A 15,609-nucleotide genomic window follows, 5' to 3' on the forward strand; every position below is an offset into this window, starting at 1 on the left:
AGTCTTAGGGCAGATACAGTTTGCACATAGTGAACACAGAGGCGGCAGGCATTGGATCCCTAGGCAGAACCCACATATCACAACAACAGGAATCAGTATAATCGTAAATAACCTCCACCCCCAGTTCTTTACAGTACTCCAGAACCAACCACCAAGTGACCATTCTTCTTTTTCCTGGTGAACTTCTGAGGAAAGTCTGTGGAGATGTTCGATGGCTTTGTACACCGAGGGTGAATTGTCCGGTATATAGGTGCAGCAGCTGGACCCAATGATACGGCATGCTCCTCCACGATCCGCTAGAACCACATCTAGAACAAGGCGGTTCTGGAGAGCCACCAGGCGGACCGCTTGAAGCTCGGCTGAATTGTTCGCAAGGATGCCAGCTGTAATGTTCATCGTTGTTTCAACTGCCTGGGTCAAATGTCGGATGGCACAGCTGTTTGCCATCGGGCCCCAGAGTGGAACGAGTCCCTTCATTGCATCGAGGAACTGTGCTCCGGTGGAGTCGGCTTGCTCGATTTTGTCTGTGATGATTCGCTGGAGCCACATAGGTTGGAGGAAGGATGAAGGCGATATAGCAGGTGCCCCCCCAGCCTTTGGGGAGTCAGGTGTAAGCCTTTGTACCACAGACAAAGTACATGTTCGGAGAGGAGACAAAAGAGGGTGGATCAGTGGAGTCCAAAGTTCTGGTGATGCGGCAAGCGCTGCGGCCTACCAGCTGTGTCCCAAGCCCTTCGATGCACATAAGGCCTGTGAGGTTGATGACGGATAGGGCCACAGTCAGGGTGGCAGCTGTTCGTTTCCGGAGGTAGGAGAAGGTGGGTCTGGTCGGATTGTTAAACACCTGCATTTCAATCCTTTCTTTGACGGCGATGTCCATGTGGATAGAATCGTTGGATGTCTGTGGGCAAAAGTGTGCAGCAGTTTTCTTCGTTTTGTTCTGCCAGACCTCATGAAAGAAATGTGTCATAGTTCTGCCGGAGGTGGCATTATCTCTATAGCTACAGCATGAGGAATGGGACCCCCTCAAAAGGATAATTTGCGACCAAGGAACAGAGGGGAAGAGAGAAATTTGTTCTAGAAAGTTGTTCCTTCAGTGGTCATATGTGTCTGTAGGCCGTATACATCAGATAATTTTGAGAAAGGTGACAGACTTATATAAACATGTTCATTTTGTCATAGTTTTTATTTTCATTTGTTTAAGTTTTTTTCATTTCAGTTTCTCATATACAAATTACATAATTCATCATAAATACATTTTGCAGACTCAAAAAAAAAATTTTTGGTTTTTAAAACACACATTATTGATAACACACCAGAAATACAAAAAAGAATTATTTATACACAAAAAAATTTGATTGATTTTTAAGAAAGCCACCTGATATACACAGACACAACTCAATTTGCAAACATACAAACATGCATACCACAATTATACTACCAAAAGGGGAAAAAAAGGGGAGAAAAACTACGTATGGACTGACAAGTTCACAGGTTGTCAGGTTTTAGGGTCTCAGAAAAACTTAAGACCCCCGCACATGATTGGTCGACGCGCGTTTCGGTGGATAACCACCTTCCTCAGGACCTTTTTTTCTCTTGTGGGTCAAAGATATCAGGGGACCTAAAAGGAATTTATATACAAGGAAAGACAAGAAAAAATATATCTGTCACCAACACTTCTTATTATTGATTTACAAATACAAAAGTTTGCAACAATATAAAACATTGCCTAGGTCTAGCATGGCTGCACCCCTCATGTCCGACAAGTTTTGGAAGCATCAGAGCCACTGACTCAGGTGAGCGTGGGTTGTAGATGATTAATTTGTCATAATGGGAGGCCAACAGGGACTTGAAAGGAGAGTTCCAATTATTTAAGAATAGAAGACAGGTAGTACTCTTTTTGATTGGGGACCCTCTATGCTAGTTTAAAATACAGGGATTATTATCATGTAAACCAGGACATAGTGCTACTCACAAGAAAGGGTAGGCCAATATAGATTCCTTGCGTGTTCAGTTGCTAGATTCTCAGATTGGATGCTTTTTAAAAAAAACCTGCATGGAGAATACAATATTCCATGTTTTTATCGTTTATAACTCAATATATACAATATATAATGCCCAATAGGCTGACATTCTTACCACTTTTCATTGTGTGACAAGGTTCGATTACTTCAACCTGTTCAGAGACGATTATTTATTCTCCAGGGAGTCAATTAAAAACTATAAGGCAAGAAAAGTGTCCATATATAGTATTTGGTTTCTCCTTTTGGTATGTACATACACTATATAAGTAGAATATAATTAGCCTAAATGTCGTAATATATGGAGAGATATACCTTTAAATGGCTGATGATGCCCTCAGTAGTACAAAATGAATTAGTAAGATGTGGTCTCAGTAGTTGCGGTCTACACAGGTAGAGGAAGGAAACACAAGAACCACATTTCATCAGATCTATTGCACTTTTGGTCCCACAAGTTCTACAGATGGGTACTCATAAAGTGAACTTACGTCTCGTTATTTGCATAGATGAAGGAATCATTCCTTTATATGGCTAGTGATCTGCTGCCAGTTCCTGGACCGGGAATAGTGATAATACTTTTCTCAGCTTGATGAGTCAGACCCCGTTCGTCATACTTTATCCATCTAATAGCTAAAAAGAGTAGAGACATTTGTACTAGCTGAAGCAGTGTGGGGGATTTAAACTACTATACTGTTTGCAGTTTCTCTTATTTTTTGCAAGCAAGAGTCGATGTAATTTAAATACTAAGGTCGGACAATTAAAGATGAATAGCACGATTTTTAACTACAGCGCGGTGGGGTCTAAGCATTGAACTCTCTACCATATTTTTTACCAAAAGACACCTCGGCGGAGTTTAAATGCTAAGGTAGGACAGTTACGGATAAGTAGCAGGGTTTTTAACATGAACATGGTGGGATCTAAGCGTGAGACTCAAGCAGTTAATGCGCGATAGTCTAAGGGCTTCTAGTGGTGCAAGATTACTAACAGCGTGGGCGCGGCAAAGGTTCCGGTCAGACTAGCAATTGAACCGCGTACCAGATGGCGACATACCTGTATATGTGGGGTCTCGGCGTTTGCTCGGATCTTCCTCGGCCCTCGGCGGTAAGCGTCCTGCTGTGTCTCTATTCCGGTTTTTAACGCCGTCCCATTGTATCGCGAGAGGACGATTCGCCGGTGCGTGTTAACATAAATGATGGACTATTATTTCGAAGTGTCACAAACATCAAAGACGGACGTAGATCAATTTACCCGGCAAAGCGGAAAAAGAAGAAATACTAATTCTTTTTAATTTGTTTTGATCGAGCAGAGACGGGGGCTGAACAATCATTTATTCTTCTATTATACAACATTGGACCATCTCCAAAGTTCCAATAGGGCAAGGTGGCCACGCTGGAAACCGGAAAAAGTGGGTGTTGAACCTTCATTGACTGGTCAATTTCGAGATCTATCACTATCTCATATGTCTTAAAGGAACATAATGGCTGTGATACTCACTGATTATTACGCTGGGACCTGTTTCAAAAATAAGTTAAAAAATAGGAATTTTTTTTAACAATTATTAATTAAAGGAGATGGACTAGCAAATTCTTTTTAGATCGACCTCAACAGGAGGAAGATAATAATCTCTCAGGATGTAAACCTCCATCGACCTTCACCCCGACATTGGACATGGTTAGTGCTGATGTAGGTATATTCGAACGAACCGTTCTTCAAGATATTGCTAAGATTGTAAAAAACCCATACAAACCGAAACCTAATCTATCAAGCTCAGAAATCGCATCCCTTAATGATTTGAAAATTAATTCTTCAGTCATTATCAAGCCTTGTGATAAAGGCGGGGGTATTACCATATTTGATAGAGTCACCTATGATGAAAAAATGTCAGAGATGCTATCAGTGACAGATCACTATAGACCAGCTCAACGAAAAGAATTAGAAAGACTAAACAAACATATTCAAGAACTAACTCGTGTGGCACTCACAGATGGGCTCATCTGTGATGAGGAATATGTCTTTTTGAATAAATCTTCCCCTGTGACTTCGGCCCTTTATGGCCTGCCTAAAACTCATAAATCAGAAACAAATCCACCCATGCGACCTATAATATCGACCATCGGGTCCTGTACGGAACCACTGTCCAAGTATGTGGATAGATTCCTCTGCCCCCTGACCCAGAAGTATACCTCTTATATCTGAGATACTGGGGACATAATCAACAAAATAGAGGGCCTTCCATTCAACTCGAACTCAGACATCCTGGTAACGCTCGACATTGAGGCATTATATACTAATATCCCTCAATGCCGAGCGTTACAGGCAGTCTCAGACCTCCTACAGAGATATCCGTCGGACCGTCCAGACATGTTTATTTTACAATGTCTGGAGGTTGTCTTACTGAACAACTTTTTTGAGTGTAATGGCCGCCTCTACAAACAGATTAAAGGGACATCAATGGGGGCTTCTTGTGCCCCTAGTGTAGCTAATACCTTTATGGGAGAATGGGAGCTTAAGAACATCTACAACGAACTGGCCCCATTCTTTGAAAACGTTTCCTATTGGAAACGCTTCATAGACGATATTTTTTTTGTTTGGAAAGGCCCGGAAGATCTTTTACAATCCTTTATTCTTTGGTTGAATGCCAGTGACACAAATCTGAAATTCACAGTGAACTCCAATAAACAGAAAGTGGACTTCCTAGACATTAGCATTGAGAACACCGATGGCAAACTGTCAGTAAGCCTGTTCAGAAAAAACACAGCCAAGAATACTATTCTTAAATTTGACAGCTACCACCCTAACTGTCAAAGGGAATCTATCCCTTTTGGGGAATTTTTGCGCATACGTCGCAACTGCACAGACATAAAATCCTTCCATAAGCATGGAGATGCCCTCCAAGATAGACTCCTCAAAAGAGGATATCCTCATCGCCTTGTGCGACATGCTTACAAAAGAGCCAAATATTTTGACAGGTCAGCATTACTTCAAGGCACCAAAAGGATGAAACAAAATAGGATTACATGCGTAATCACTCCACCCTGAATTTCAAAATCAGGAATATCATCAACAAAAACTGGAGAATCCTAAATTGTGATGAAAACACGTCCCCTCTACCATTACCATTGGTAGCCTACAGAAGAAATAGAAACCTTAGGGACATGCTAGTACACACTAGACAAAACAAAAATGTCCCATCAGAAAATCAACGTTCAATTACTGGCTTACCGGTAGTCCTAGGTAATCACAGATGTGGCTCTTGCCACGCATGTGATACAGCGATCACCTCAGATACTATAACCTATAATGACCGAGAGATTAAATTACGCCATCTGACAAACTGCCGTAGTAGCAACATTGTTTATATTCTCCTTTGCAGTTGCGGCTTAGCCTATGTGGGAGAAACGGGTCGTGAATTTCGCGTCCGTTATAGCGAACACAAGTCTGCCATTAAGACGAAAAAATTGTTGGCACCCCTGGTCCAACACTGTTTGGATAACAATCATTCTGAGCAAGACATTAAATGGTCGATATTGGAGAAAGTAATCACCAAAACAGGTCAACCCAATGAAGTGACTCGAAAGAAGCGAGAAACATTTTGGATATTCCATCTTGACACTGTGAAACATGGACTGAATGAGGAAATCTCATGGTATGTTACAAAATAAACCTCATTCATATCCAGTACTTAGCCAATGTGACCTTCCTCTGATTACTCCACATCTCTATAGCTTTCTTGCAAGAGGATCAGCCAAGCAAGGCAGGAGCCGTGAACTGAGAAGGGTGAAGGGATGAAGGGTATAGAATGTCCAGTGGCGTGGGGTAGCAACCCACAGATCCAGCAGTTGGTGGCATTGGTAGCAAGATTGTGCTGGTGCAGCAGTTGCACGAAGGAGTTGTTCCAAAACTCCTTTCGCCTTTCTCGGAGTTGGGGTGAAAGAGAAATCAGATAATGTTCTTTCATTGTGGTAGGCTGTGCAGTGGTCAGGAATGTCTCATGAGCTGGTGTGCTCTCTTCCACAATCCAGAGGGTGGTCATGAGGAGGAGGCAAAAGAGAAGGGCGATAAAAAGTGCAATAGTCTTTGAACTGTGGATTTTGTCAGTCTTTGTGTTTCTGTAGCGAATCTTCGGATGTCCGGTTGCTTCCATCATCTTCGTGCCGGGTGCTTCCATCATCTTCTTATCGGGCGCTTCCATCATCTTCAAGGGGGCTCGGTAGCGGGCAGAACCACAAACTTTGTCTGGCTTCTCTCCTGACAGCCTTAGTAGTGTTAGGCCACCGCTCTGAGAATTATGACTTAGTCAGTGGTCTGCTTAGCCGAAGCTCCCTCCTTTCGTTGTAGGTTATACCCTTCTCTGGATGGCACAGTGGGGTCGGGAAATTTTGCTAATTCAAGTGTCTCTGTATCAGGATAGCAGTTCAGAGATGGTCGGTCTTTGTTCAGGAGCTCTTCCTGGGTAGCCACGTCTTCCGTCGTCGTCAGAGTCGAGGTGATTTTCTTGCAGTGGTGTGCATGCACCCAATTACGCTTCCCCTCCACTCGAAGAGCAGTTCGGGTGGTGATCAAAACTTGCCAGGGGCCCGTCCACCGGGGTTCCAGACTTTTTGCACGCTGGAAGTTGCGAATCAGCACGAAGTCCCCGGGTTGCAGGTTGTGTCCGGGACCCCTGGAAGCATCAGGAATGGCATGCAGCACCTGTTGTTGGATAACAGACAGTGTCTTAGTCAACGTGTACAAGTAATTAGACATTAGGACGTCCGGGACTTCATGAATGGAAGTCGGTTTTGGTGCAGACCAGATGCTCATCGGCCGGCCAAAAACGACCTCGTAAGGTGTCAAGTGGTGTTTGGTGGGGGTGGAACGCATCGATAGCAATGCCAGTGGGAGAGCGTCTGGCCATTTCAGTCCTGTGGTAGCCACTATCTTAGCCAGCTTGAGCTTCAACGTGGCGTTATGTCTTTCAACTAGTCTAGCAGATTGGGGGTGGAATACTGCATGGAACTTCTGTTTTACACCCAACCCCTTCAAGATGAGTTGGATAACTTCGGCTACGAAGTGGGGGCCATTGTCGCTCCACAAAATTCGACAAAGGCCGTAACGAGGGAAGAATTCCTTTAGTAGTACCTTTGCAGTGGGCATGGCAGTGTTGTCACGGGTTGAATAGGCTTCCACCCACTTGCTAAATGCGCACACTACAACAAGTACATACTTCAGGCCTTGGCATCTTTCTAGCTGGATGTAGTCCATCTGCAGGACTTCAAACGGATGATTGGGAACCCCAAACCCTCCCCGGGGTACTACAGTTCCTTTCCCGGGGTTGTGTTGCAGGCATATCAGACATTGTTGGACCAGACGTTTGGCGGAGTCTGCGATCTTGTCATTATGCCAAACTTTGGAGACAAGCTCGGTCATAGGGGCAGATCCTATGTGTGCAGGGGAGTGTGCCATGGTCAGTATGGGGATCAGGTATGAATCGGGTAGCAACCACTTGTTCGTGTCTTTTGTCCGCCAGCAGCCTTAATCGTCTTTCAGTCCCACCCGTGCCCATTCAGTCAATTCGTGTTGTGAGCTGGCCATTTGGATGTCCCTAATAGTTTCTCTAGCGTCTGTCCATTTCTCTGCTTGTGACCTGGTCACGTACATGCGGGTCGTCGTCCTATTCTCAGCTGTGGTTCGGGCGGTGAGGTCGGCTAGTGCATTCCCCTGCCCAATGATGTCTGTCACCTTTTTGTGTGCTTGGCATTTGATTACTGCAAGTTGTTTGGGAAGAAGGACTGCTTCAGTTAGGGCGGAGACTAGATCTCCATGTAAAATGGGGGTGCCGTGAGAGGTCAAGAATCCCCTCTCCTTCCAAAGGAGCCCAAAATGATGAACCACCCCGAAGGCGTACTGGCTGTCGGTGTAGATGTTTGCTGTGGTTCCTGCTGCCAGGATACATGCTCGTGTGAGGGCAATCAGTTCTGCTGCCTGTGCAGATCGTTGTGTGATGCGGGCTGTCTCTACTACAGTTCGGGCTGTGGTAACTGCATAAGCAGCTGAGGTGGTGCCATCGGGGAGTTTGATGCAAGAACCGTCCACCCATAGCTCTCCTAAGCGTGGGCGGAAAATCCGTTCCGCTCGCGGATTTTGCGGATTTTCGGGAAATCCGCAATCCGCGAGATTTGCGGATTTCCCGCAAAATCCGCAAATTCGCACGCAGCGGATTTTTTTGGCGGCGCGCGGCGTTGGTGATACAATTTTTGCGGCGCGCGGCGTTTATCATCGTTTGCCGAGTTGTTTTTTTCGATAGTTTGCGAGTGCTGCGCCATTTTGGATCTTGCTGTGTGATCCCGCGGGAATTGGCGAGCGCGATTACGTCATCGCGGCTTGCCAGCGATAGTTTGTCAACGCGAGTACGACGAGATCACGTCTCGCGGTACTTCGCAATTGCGAGATTTGAGATGCGGCGCGCGAAAATATAAATTTGCAATTCTGCACAAGAAATCCACCAGCAAGCAGCATAAACCTTCTAGAAATGATGATTTTTATGTGAATAACTCCTTAGTTTGACATTTGCCTGCACTTTTTTAGCGAGGAGTCCATTTTGGGGAGGGGGGCAGGGGGGTGGGAGGAAGGAAGTGCCCCATAGTCTTCAACTTCCTGTTCCTGTTCAGCAGGCTCCTCCCAGTGCTTTGTCCATCTCCTGGTCACTTTTCATTCGGATGTGGACCTGGAAGGATTACCTTTTGTGGATGCTGCTGGATCTTTGGATTTGAGGCCTTTTTGACTTTCTTTGGATCACTGTTGGATTAGAAATTTTACAAGTAAGTTTGTTTGGGGCATTACAGTTGCTGCAACTAAAATTTTGGGATTTTCGATTTTTGGGCTGTTTTGGGGCCTTTTCCCAGGGGTACTCAGTGGTGGGTGGACTGATTCTTTCTGTGGGTTGTCTTGAACTTAAACATCATGGAGGCCATAGATGAATTGGGATTGTGCTGATTTTTCTGTGTTTTTCGATTTTTTTTTTTTGTAAAATTTTGTGTTTTTCGATTTTTGACCTGTTGTTGGGGCCTTGACCAGGGGTATTTGAGTCTAGCATGGGCCTAGTCTTTCTGTGGGCTGTCTTGAATTTAAACATCATGGAGGCCATGGATGGAATGGGATTGTGCTGATTTTGCAGTGTTTTTCGATTTTTGGGGGTGTTCATGGGGAGGGACATGCCATGTGGCTGGTGGCCATTTTGAGTGCAGCTACAGGCACTGGCCATGTGCTGGCAGGCAAGTGGCCATTTTGAATGCAGGCTTTGTTGTTAGGCCTCCAACCATTTTGCCTACTTTTCAACCTTTATTTATGCCAGGGGTAGTGAGTCTTGCATGGGCCTAGTATTTCTGTGGGTTGTCTTGAATTTAAACATCATGGAGGCCATGGATTGAATGGGATTGTGATGATTTTGCAGTGTTTTTCGATTTTTGGGCCTGTACTTGTGGCCTTTTCACCAGGGGTATTTGAGTCTAGCATGGGCCTAGTCTTTCTGTGGGCTGTCTTGAATTTAAACATCATGGAGAGGCCATGGATGGAATGGGATTGTGCTGATTTTGCAGTGTTTTTCGATTTTTGGGCCTGTACTTGTGGCCTTTTCACCAGGGGTATTTGAGTCTAGCATGGGCCTAGTCTTTCTGTGGGCTGTCTTGAATTTAAACATCATGGAGGCCATGGATGGAATGGGATTGTGCTGATTTTGCAGTGTTTTTCGATTTTTGGGCCTGTACTTGTGGCCTTTTCACCAGGGGTATTTGAGTCTAGCATGGGCCTAGTCTTTCTGTGGGCTGTCTTGAATTTAAACATCATGGAGAGGCCATGGATGGAATGGGATTGTGCTGATTTTGCAGTGTTTTTCGATTTTTGGGCCTGTACTTGTGGCCTTTTCACCAGGGGTATTTGAGTCTAGCATGGGCCTAGTCTTTCTGTGGGCTGTCTTGAATTTAAACATCATGGAGGCCATGGATGGAATGGGATTGTGCTGATTTTGCAGTGTTTTTCGATTTTTGGGGGTGTTCATGGGGAGGGACATGCCATGTGGCTGGTGGCCATTTTGAGTGCAGCTACAGGCACTGGCCATGTGCTGGCAGGCAAGTGGCCATTTTGAATGCAGGCTTTGTTGTTAGGCCTCCAACCATTTTGCCTACTTTTCAACCTTTATTTATGCCAGGGGTAGTGAGTCTTGCATGGGCCTAGTATTTCTGTGGGTTGTCTTGAATTTAAACATCATGGAGGCCATGGATTGAATGGGATTGTGATGATTTTGCAGTGTTTTTCGATTTTTGGGCCTGTACTTGTGGCCTTTTCACCAGGGGTATTTGAGTCTAGCATGGGCCTAGTCTTTCTGTGGGCTGTCTTGAATTTAAACATCATGGAGAGGCCATGGATGGAATGGGATTGTGCTGATTTTGCAGTGTTTTTCGATTTTTGGGCCTGTACTTGTGGCCTTTTCACCAGGGGTATTTGAGTCTAGCATGGGCCTAGTCTTTCTGTGGGCTGTCTTGAATTTAAACATCATGGAGGCCATGGATGGAATGGCATTGTGCTGATTTTGCAGTGTTTTTCGATTTTTGGGCCTGTACTTGTGGCCTTTTCACCAGGGGTATTTGAGTCTAGCATGGGCCTAGTCTTTCTGTGGGCTGTCTTGAATCTAAACATCATGGAGGCCATGGATGGAATGGGATTGTGCTGATTTTGCAGTGTTTTTCGATTTTTGGGGTTGTTCATGGGGAGGGACATGCCATGTGGCCGGTGGCCATTTTGAGTGCAGCTACAGGCACTGGCCATGTGCTGGCAGGCAAGTGGCCATTTTAAATGCAGGCTTTGTTGTTAGGCCTCCAACCATTTTGCCTACTTTTCAACCTTTATTTATGCCCAGGGGTAGTGAGTCTTGCATGGGCCTAGTCTTTCTGTGGGTTGTCTTGAATTTAAACATTATGGAGGGCATGGATGGATTGGGATTGTGCTGATTTTGCAGTGTTTTTCGATTTTTTTGTGCTCTATAACTGAACTGATGTTCCTCTGTCTTCCATTTTTTTTAGGTGCACAAGACTCAAGAGAACCACCAGTGCCAGGAAGAAGTCCTGCAGCGGTGTGTGTGTGCAGCATAACGTCACGCGACGTCACGTCTGGCCTCAGACAACTCTACAATTCGTGCAACTGCGGCCTGCTGTCTGACCTGCTCTGAAGAAGATGGCCCCAAAGAAAGTTCTCCGTAGCTCCTCTAGCAAGAAAGTTGCTAGTAAGGAGCAGAAGAAGCAAGTTACCAAGGAGGCTGGTGTGCCACCCGCCACTTTTTTTGGGAGCAAAAAAAAAAGTACGCCTGCAGCAGCAGGATCTGCTGGGGACCAAGCTGAGAGCAGCACCCCTGCTCCATTGGGTTCAGTGCCTCCACCACCACGCCAACTTAAGTCAAAGCCCTTGAGTGCTTCAGAGGCAGTCAGTGTACTTCTCCAATCACCATCGACCAGTGATGTTGGCTCATCGCAAGAAAGTAGCAGCAATGTCCCTGAATCAACACAGGTTGTTGTAACTCATCTGACAAGTGTTGAACAACCACAGCCGCAACAACACCATGTGCAAGTACACGCCCAAGTACATGTGGAAGGAGAGGCAGCAAAAGGAGATGCGCAAGCAAAGGTGCATGGAGGTTCACAAGTGCCCACAATAGTTGTTCCTCCCGAAGTAGGGGCACATTTGGAAATCGACATTGAAGCTGAGGTATCATTGGAAGCCACTCCTCCTGATGATCATTCATTGTCTTCCACATCCCTAGCAAGGAAAAGATCAAGGGGGGTGTCTACATCTTCTTCAAGCCCACCTCGTTCTGGTGCAAGTGATCTGTCTTGGGAACCACAACTGCGGTCTGACAGTGAGGCAGAGGCACACCATGATCTGACACCGGCACCTAAGCGTAAAAGGAAGGTCGTCCAAAAACTCAAACCTATGGAGTGTGATGAGGCTCAACAAGAAGTGACAGATACTGCTGGTGATGAAGCCTCTCACGATGACGACGAGCCAGTCATCACAAAGGTCACTGCAGCCCCACCGGGCATGCAGCAAAGAGACATTTTGACCCTATCCCGAGAAGCTGCTGAGCGTGATGATGATGTCGGCGAGGAGGCAATGGAAATGGAATCATTAGATTTGGAGTTAAGTAGTACACCAAAACCTACCGCTTCCATATTTCTTCGCAAGAAGGTACCCACCTCGTCCTCGACCTCAATTCGTGGTGGTGAAAGTGCAAAACGTACTGAAGTTCGGCAATCCACATCCTCCACTTCATCTGTCATTAGCAGCAGGACCACCACCACCAGTATCGCCGCCTCCTCCGGCCCCCGAAGACATTTCAAGTCTCCAGTTTGGGACTTCTTTAGTGTTTGCCCAAAAAAGGAAAACGTAGCCATTTGTAGCCTTTGTAAGCTTCGATTTAGTCGTGGTAAGCTTGGTTCTAACTATGGTACCGGAGGCCAGAGAGGTCATCTTGAGAGAAGGCACCCTGTCCAATGGTTTCCGCACCTAGAGGCGATCAAGAAAGCCGGAATTGCACGTAATGAAAACGTTGATTTGTCATCTGCTGATGACGAGGAGGTAGAAGAAGACGATTCAAACACTTCACTTACACCCAGTTCCCATGTCAGCAGCACACCCCATGGGAGCCACACTAAGAGTGTGGGAGAGAGTGAGACATCAATGCGGAAAAGTTCATCAGCGAGCGTAACTGGGTCGAAGAGATCATCATCATCCCGTAAATCATTGGTCCAGGGCAACATTAAAAAGATGTTGTTTACAGAAGCGCAATATGAACGCAACCACCCAATGACCCGTCTGTATAACACTAAGCTGGCTAAAATGCTAGCTCTGGACCTTCTCCCTTTTTCTTTTGTAGAAGGGGTTGGTTTTCTAGAATTAGTGACAGCGCTCTGCCCTAAATGGAAGGTTCCTAGCCGGTTCTATTTTGCCCGAGTTGCGGTTCCAGCACTACATGAAGATGTTCTGAAGGTGATTGGGGCAGCTTTGCAGAAGAGTGCTGTTCACACTATACATCTGACAACAGACATGTGGACCAGTGGCGCAGGCGCTGATTACATGTGCATCACTGCACACTGGGTCTCTTTTTCAGGGGCTAAAGCAAAGCTAAACTCAGGTGTTGACACTAACATTGTTTTTAAAGGTGCTCGGAAACATGCAACACTAGCCATGTTTGGTTTGGAGAAACGTCACACAGCAGAAAACATTTTGGATGTCTTTAACACAAAGGTCCTTAACTGTCTGTCCCCACTAAAACGCAAGGTTGGTTATGTTTCCACGGACAATGGCTCCAATATAGTTAAGGCCATGAGGGACGGTTACTATTTCAGAGTGCCGTGTTTGGCGCACTGTATAAACCTGGTTGTCCAAAAATTCTTGGGTAATAAAAGCAGTGCAGCGTACAGTGTATTGGAGAACTGCCGAAAAATTTGCAAGCATTTCAGGCATTCTTTTAAGGCCCGGAAGCAGCTGAGGAGCATGCTATATCAATGTCAAATGCCAGTGAAAGCACTCATCCAGGAGGTGGTAACACGTTGGAACTCAACCTTCTACATGCTTGAGCGTCTGTATGAGCAGTATACGCAACTCGATCAATATTTCTTGAAAGAGGGTATAGAGGAGCTGAGGATGGGTGGGCCGCAATGGAACATAGTTGAAAGCCTAACACGCATGCTTCGTCCTTTTGAGGTCTTCACGCGTGCAGTCAGCAAGGAGGACTCTAATTTGGGAAAAGCTATCCCATTGTTGTACATGCTGGAGGACCAACTGAAGGAGGTGTGTTCTGTGTTTCGAAAAGATGACAAAAAGAAAGACTCTTTGCTTCTGGCTGAGCAATTATTAGAGCTCCTACAAGGTGATGAACGTCTTCAAAAGATCCACTCAGAACAGCATTACATTTGTGCTACTATTCTGGATCCACGCTACAAAAAGGCGCTGGCAGGCAGAGCATTCTTTCCTTTTGGTGATGAAGATGTTACAAAGTACAAACGTTGGCTAGCCTTGTCAGCCAAGAAGTTTGAAACAGAACGGCTGGAAATTGAAGGAAATGGCAGTACATCAGCAGGCCATCCCCAGTCAAAACAATCCACTTCTGCACCTGTGGCTGTGGCACAAGTGACCTCTCAGCCGTTAAAGACACCGGCAACCGGATCATCTGCACGAAAGACAACAGAAACATTGGAGGCTGAAGAGGATTGGCTAGCTCTGCGTGGGTTTGGTTCTCAAAAGGTCAGAGGCACAGCAAGAGCTACGCAAAGTGGAGGAACCTTGGAGGAGGACCTTGAGTCGATGGTGAAGGACTATCTGAATGACTCCACAGAGGTCTATGTTAATTCTGACCCATTGGCGTATTGGCATGGGAAAAAAGAATTGTGGCCACAGCTCACCAACCTGGCTATAAACTACTTGTCTTGCCCACTCGCAAGTGTGTCTTCTGAACGGGTTTTCAGTGCGGCTGGTGGGATTGTAACTCCCAAACGGAGCCGCCTCTCGCCCAAAAATGTGGAGAGGTTAACAATGATCAAGATGAATCAGCACCTCATACCACCAGATATAAGAGTACGAGAGAGCGTGCCGGATGAAGAGGAGGTGGCCAGCACCATAGATGAGGGAATTTCTACTCTGTCAGGTGGCACTGACCTCACCCGGGCTGAATTCGCAGAGTATGATGACGAAGCCTTATTCTTATTCCTGGACCGTGATACCGACTTCGAGCCCTGAAAATGAGACAACGAATCAATAACTTTCTTTTTCATCCTTATTCACTTTTATTCCTGTGTGTCTGTCTTTCTTTGTTGTGCACAGTTAATATAATTCAAACTTTAATCAGATAATCACAAAGACAAGCCCATCAGCAGAACTGTCTTCACTTGTTTGCTAATTTATTTGAAGGTGCCGCAGTCTGCATTCCTCAGGTTCACAAGTTCAGAAGAACATGCTCCTCTATCCTCCTCCTCCAGACTCCTATTTCCATCAAAGCAGAGGGCTGGTTTACGCCCAATGAAGAAAGACTCAGCACTTGTGGGGGTGTTGTTCTACCTCTTTGCAGGTGAGTTGACGGGTCTGGGGCCATTGCTGGGAAGCACTAAAAGTGGTTTGTGCCAAATCCGAGGCGGAAATTTTTTTGTGTTTTTGATGACTTGCTTGCCTTTGAGGTGCTCTTAGGGGGGGTTCCGTCTGTTTGTGGGTGAGTTTCGTGGTCTGAGAGCATTGCTGGGACACTCTAATCTTGATTGCATTTGCTTTTCAGGAAATCCGTCGTGCCAACCCCGACTTATGGCCTAGCTACGCAGCGCGTTTGGACCGAAGGCCCAGAAATATTGCAAGTATGAGATTTTGCTTTTGGCCTGTTTGGGGGTGTTATGCTTCTTGGCGGGTGGGTTGCCGGGTCTTGGGGCATTCCTGGGAAGGTCTAATACCGGGTAGAAGTGGTTGGGACAAAATCCAGGCCGATTTTTTTTTGGGCTATTTCAGACATTTTGCTCTATGTAGCGTTTTCGGGGGCCTGTTTGGGGGGCTTCCTGGTGTTTGTGGGTGAGTTTCG

General features: G+C 45.8%; 1 protein-coding gene across 1 annotated transcript in view; it reads right to left on the reverse strand.

Moving 5' to 3' along the window:
- GFY (golgi associated olfactory signaling regulator) overlaps positions 1-15,609 on the reverse strand; it is a 349,649-nt gene that overhangs the window by 251,008 nt on the left and 83,032 nt on the right. The gene's annotated exons all lie outside the window — the stretch shown is intronic.

The sequence above is a fragment of the Lissotriton vulgaris genome, chromosome 7 (assembly GCF_964263255.1).
Source record: "Lissotriton vulgaris chromosome 7, aLisVul1.2, whole genome shotgun sequence".
In the NCBI taxonomy this organism is placed as follows: domain Eukaryota; kingdom Metazoa; phylum Chordata; class Amphibia; order Caudata; family Salamandridae; genus Lissotriton; species Lissotriton vulgaris.